We start from the raw sequence: 6,000 nt of genomic DNA on the forward strand, positions 1-6,000 counted from the left end.
ACGGTAGAAAGAGAAATTAGAGAAATGAATCCATTTACAATAGCACTAAAAACCATAGATACCTCGGAATAAACCTAACCAAAGAGGTAAAAGATCTATACTCTAGGAACTACGGAACACTCAGGAAAGAAACTGAAGACGACACAAAAAGATGGAAAAACATTCCATACTCATGGATCGGAAGAATAAACATTGTTAAAATGTCTATGCTACCCAGAGCAATCTATACGTTCAATGCCATCACAATTGAAATTCCAATGACCTTTTTCAAAGTGCTGGAACAAACAATCCTAAAATTTGTATGGAATCAGAAAAGACCCCAAATCGCCAAGGAAATGCTGAAAAAGATAAACAAAGCTAGGGGCATCACAATGCCCAATTTCAAGCTATATTACAAAGCAGTGATCACCAAGACAGCATGGTACTGGCAGAAAAACAGACATATAGACCAATGGAACAGAATAGAGAGCCCAGATATGGACCCTCTCAACTCTGTGGTCAAATAATCTTTGACAAAGCAGGAAAAAATATGCAATGGAAAAAAGACAGTCTCTTCAATAAACGGTGCTGGGAAAATTGCACAGCTATATACAGAAGAATGAAATTTGACCATTCTCTAACACCATACACAAAGATAAACTCAAAATGGATGAAAGACCTCAATGTGAGACAGGAATCCATCAAAATCCTAGAGGAGAACATAGGCAGTAACCTCTTCGACATCAGCCACAGCAACTTCTTGCAAGACACATCTCAAAGGCTAGTGAAACAGAAGCAAAAATGAACTTTTGGGACTTCATCAAGATAAAAAGCTTCTGCACAGCAAAGGAAACAGTCAACAAAACAAAGAGGCCACCCACAGAATGGGAGAAGATACTCGCAAATGACACTACAGACAAAGTGCTGATTTCTAAGATCTATAAAGAACTTCTCAAACTCAACACCCAAAAACAAACAAATAATCGAGTCAAAAAATGGGCAGAAGACATGAGCAGACACTTCTCCAAAGAAGACATACAAATGGCTAACAGACACACGAAAAAATGTTCATCATCATTAGCCATCAGGGAAATTCAAATCAAAACCACATTGAGATACCACCTTACACCAGTTAGAATGGCAAAAATTGACAAGGCAAGAAACAAAAAATGTTGGAGAGGTTGTGGAGAAAGGGGAACCTTCTTACACTGTTGGTGGGAATGCAAGTTAGTACAGCCACTTTGGAAAACAGTGTGGAGGTTCCTCAAAAAATTAAAAATAGAGCTACCCTATAACCCAGCAATTTCACTACTAGGTATTTACCACAAAGATACATATGTAGTGAAAGGAAGGGCCATATTCACCCCAATGTTCATAGCAGCAATGTCCACAATAGCCAAACTGTGGAAAGAGCTGAGATGCCCTTCAACAGATGAATGGGTAAAGAAGATGTGGTCCATATATACAATGGATTATTACTCAGCCATCAGAAAGGATGATGGGACTGGAGGAGATTATGCTAAATGAAATAAGTCAATCAGAGAAAGTCAATTATCATATGATTTCACTTATTTTCACTCATTTGTGGAACATAAGGAATAGCATGGAGGACATTAGGAGAAGGAAGGGAAAAACGAAGGGGAGGAAATCAGAGGGGGAGATGAACCATATGGACTCCGAGAAACAAAATGAGAGTTTTAGAGGGAAGAGGGGTGGGGGATGGGTTAGCCCAGTGATGGGTATTAAGGAGGGCACGTACTGCATGGAGCACTGGGTGTTATACGAAAACAACGAGTCATGGATCGCTACATCAAAAACTAATGATGTGTTGTATGGTGACTAACATAACATAATAAAATTAAATTAAATTTAAAGAAGGACAATAGCCTAAAGAAACTTAATGTAGCTATATTAACTTCCAAACAAGTAGACTTTAAGAATTATTGGAGATAAAGAATAATAATTCATAATGATAAAGGAAGCTACCAAAATTTTATATTTGTTTGACTATATTAACATGATCTCAAAATATATAAAGTAAAAATAGAACTAAAAGAAGAAACTTATAATCACTATGGAAGACTTACACATAGTACTAGCAATGCATGATAATCAGAAACAAAGGATATGGAAAATCATTAAAGATATTGATTAAACAGTAGAATGAACATATTTCACATATTTAGAATACCACATCCAACAATGAAGATTTACATTTAAGTGCGAATTAAATATTACTAACACTGGCAATGTCATAATGCAGGCATCAATAAACTTCAAATGATTTAAATTATTCAGAGTATGTTTACTAACCACAGTGAAAGTTAGGAATTAATTAAAACAGAAAAAGAGAACATGCACATACATGTTGTACACATATATCAGGAGATTCCTGATTTCCTGGAAATAAAATATTTCTCTACAAGATGCAAGAAACAGAAAAATGGAAACATAAAATACTTTGAACTCAAATTAAAATATTTCAAAATTTGTGAGAAAAAAATATGAGATATGGCTAAAGCAGCTTTAGAGAGAGATTGGTAGCTTTATTTTATTTTTGAGACTTGAGTAATAATTTGTTGTGCTGTCCTGCAACACTTTAATCTTTAATTTGCTCTAAGCAAATTATTCTTTAAACAATTTATTTAAATTAAAAATAAAATAAAATAAACAGTTCATCCATTTCTTCTACCCCAGAACCCCTGCCTCTGTTCTGGCAACCACTAATCTGTTCTACCTATGAGCCTTTTTTTTTTCTTTTTTTTAAGATTACATTAAGAGGCATCATACAGTATCTGTCTTTCTCTGATTTACTTCATTTAGCCTAATGCCCCTGAATTCATCCATGTTAACTCACCAAGAAAATAAGGATTCAGTAAATAGAATGAAAGAGATTTACACCCCATACTACAGAAATACTAAGGACCTTGAGACTACTACAAACAATTCTAAGTCAACAAATTAGACAACCTAGAATATAATGGACAAATTTCTAGAGACATACAGCCTACCAAGACTGAATCATGACAAAATAGAAAATTTGAACAGACTCATTACTAGTAAGGAGATTGAATCAGTAATCAAAAAACCTCCCAATAATTTAAAGTCCAGGACCAGAATGTATCACTGGTAAATTCTACCAAACATTGAAAGAATAAGTACCAGTCCTTCTTAAACTCTTCCAAAAACAGAGAAGAGGAGGGAACTCATTCAAATTCATTTTATGACGTCTTCATTAACCTGATACCAACATCAGACAAGAACACTAGATGAAGTGAAAATTACAGGCCATATTCCTTATAAACATAGACGCAAAAATCCTCAACAAAATATGAGCAAACTGTTTTTAACAATTTATTAAAAAGATCATGTACCCTAGGCAGGTAAAATTTATTGCAGGGATGCAAAGATGATTCACCATTTGTGATACACTGTGTTAACAAAATGAAGGATAAAAACTATATATGGTCATCTCTATTTTTTTTTTCCGGCTGTGCCAGAAACCCTTAAGAAAAAGCAAAAGAATTTTGCAGAGTTGAAGATCAAGCATCTGAGAAAGCAATTTGCCCAAAAGGTGCTTTAAAAGGCAAGGAGGAAGCTTATCTATGAAAAAAGCTAAGCATTACCATAAGAAATATAGGCAGATGTACAGAACTGAGATTTGAATGGTGAGGATGGCAAGAAAAGCTGGCAACTTCTATGTACTTGGGGAACACAAATCGGCACTGCTCATCAGGATCAGAGCTATCAACGGTGTGAGTCCAAAGGTACATAAGGTGTTGTAGCTTCTTTGCCTTCACCAGATCTTCAGGGGCACTTTTGTTAAGTTCAACAAGGCTTCAGCTGACATGCTAAGGATTGTGGAACCATATATGTTGAATGGGAGGACCCAAGCCTGAAGTTGGTAAATGAACTGATTTACAAGTGTGGTTATGTTAAAATCAGTAAGAAGCGCATTGCCCTGACAGATAACACATTGATTGCTCAATCTCTTGGTAAATATGGCAGCATCTGCAGGGAGGAGGATCTGATTCACGAGATCTCTTGACATGAAAACATTTCAAAGACGCAAACAACTTCTGATGGCCCTTCAAGTTATCTTCTCCAAGACCGGGAATGAAGACGACGACCTCCCATTTTGTAGAAGGTGGAGGTGCTAGCAACAGGGAAGATCAGATCAATAGGCTTATTAGCAGGATGAACTAAGGTATCTACCATGATTCTTTTTGTAATTTGGTCAGTTAATAAATGACTACTTTCAGATTGAAAAAAAAATTGATATGACCATCTTAATAAAAAAAAGAATTTGACAAAATTCAATATCCATTTATGATAAAAATCCTTAGCCAAATGGGTAGAGAGGGAACCTATATCAACATAATAAAGGCCATATGTGACAGGCCCACAGCTGATACCATACTCAGCAGTGAAAAGCTGAGAAAGCTTTTCCTCTAAGATCAGGAATACATGTATAACTTTAAATGTGGGTACTAGAAAATAGGAAGCATGAAGATAAATTATGTATGCTTTTCCTTCAAGAAGTTGGAAAGAGGAAAGTAATTCAAATCTAAAAATATAAAAGGGAAGAAATAAAAGAATAAGTCAATAAAATATGAATAAAATTGATTAGCCCCCAGCAAGATAGAGTAAGGAAAAAATTAGAATAAAACAAACAACAAAATCAGGGACAACAAATGGTAATACAGTAGCATTTACACTATTCATAGTTGCATCAAAAAAGATCATAAGAGATTATGAACAACTTTTTAGTAATAAGTTAGGTTATTTGAATGAACTGCAAAAATTCCTCAAAATAAAACTACAGGAAGATAAGAGCACATAGAAAACCTGAATTACTTGGTACCAAGTAAAGAAATTAAACCTGCTATTGAAAACATTCTCACAAAAGTGACCCTAAGTCTAGATGTCTTCATCAGTGAATTCTTTGAAATATTGAAGATACAGATAATACTAATGTTACACAACACTCCTTCTGATAATAGAAAGAGAACATACCCTAATATACTTTAAGAAGCCAGAAGAATCTTGCTACCAAAACATAATACATTATAAAAAATGCAAAGTACCAAGGAATCTTTCTCAAGAATATAGACAAAAATCCTAAATAAAATATAAGCAAGTCAAATTCAGTGATAATGAAAAAGAAAAAGAAATGGTACACCATGACCAAAAGGGACTTATTCCATGAATGAAAAGCTGGTTTAATAATCAAATCACTATGAAAGATATCAACAGAAAAGGAAAAAACATGTATTTTCATAGACACAGTAAAATAATTTCATAAGAGTCACCACCCATTCATGATTTTTTAAAAAACCCTCTTGCCAAACTAGAAATAGAAGGGAATTTACTTTACCTTATCAAGAATATTTCCAAATTCTAACATGAGTGGGAAAGCAAAAAAAATTGAGGCACAAGAGATTGTGTGATTCCATTTACATAAATATAAATATACTGTATGATTCCATTTACATAAATATAAAAACAGGTAAAAATGTGGTTTGAAGTCAAGAGATTGATTACACTTCCAAGATGAGGACTTCTGACTTGTTGATAATGTTAATTGGATGGATGGTGTTCTGCATGCAAAGGTTAAGATCTACATTTCTGATATTCACTTTACTGTATGCATATTATACCTCAGTAATCAGGAGATAGGAATGAGACAGTGATGTTCATCATCATCATCATCACTTGTCTTCAATATTTACTGGAAACCCCAGCCGATGTAATAAGGCAAGAAGAAAAAAATAGCATTAAGGATTGGAAAATAATAAAACTATTATTAATAGGTGACATAACTGTGCACTTAGAATATGTAAAATAATGTTTAAAAAAATTTAGAACTACTAAGCAAATTAAGAAACTTCACTAGATATAAGACCAATGTACTAAATTGAATTGCTCATAGCAGCAATAGAAATTAAAAATGAAATAATCTATAGCAGCATTGGAAGTCAAATATTTATAAGTAAATCTAACAAAGGATGTGTCAAAATG

The 6,000-nt window shown here is 34.0% G+C and overlaps 1 pseudogene; it reads left to right on the forward strand.

Annotated features, from left to right (window-relative positions):
- LOC113911091 overlaps positions 1–4,185 on the forward strand; it is a 34,727-nt pseudogene extending 30,542 nt beyond the window's left edge.
- The last annotated feature ends 1,815 nt before the right edge of the window (positions 4,186–6,000 follow it).

Source organism: Zalophus californianus, chromosome 12 (genome assembly GCF_009762305.2).
Source record: "Zalophus californianus isolate mZalCal1 chromosome 12, mZalCal1.pri.v2, whole genome shotgun sequence".
Classification (NCBI taxonomy): Eukaryota; Metazoa; Chordata; class Mammalia; order Carnivora; family Otariidae; genus Zalophus; species Zalophus californianus.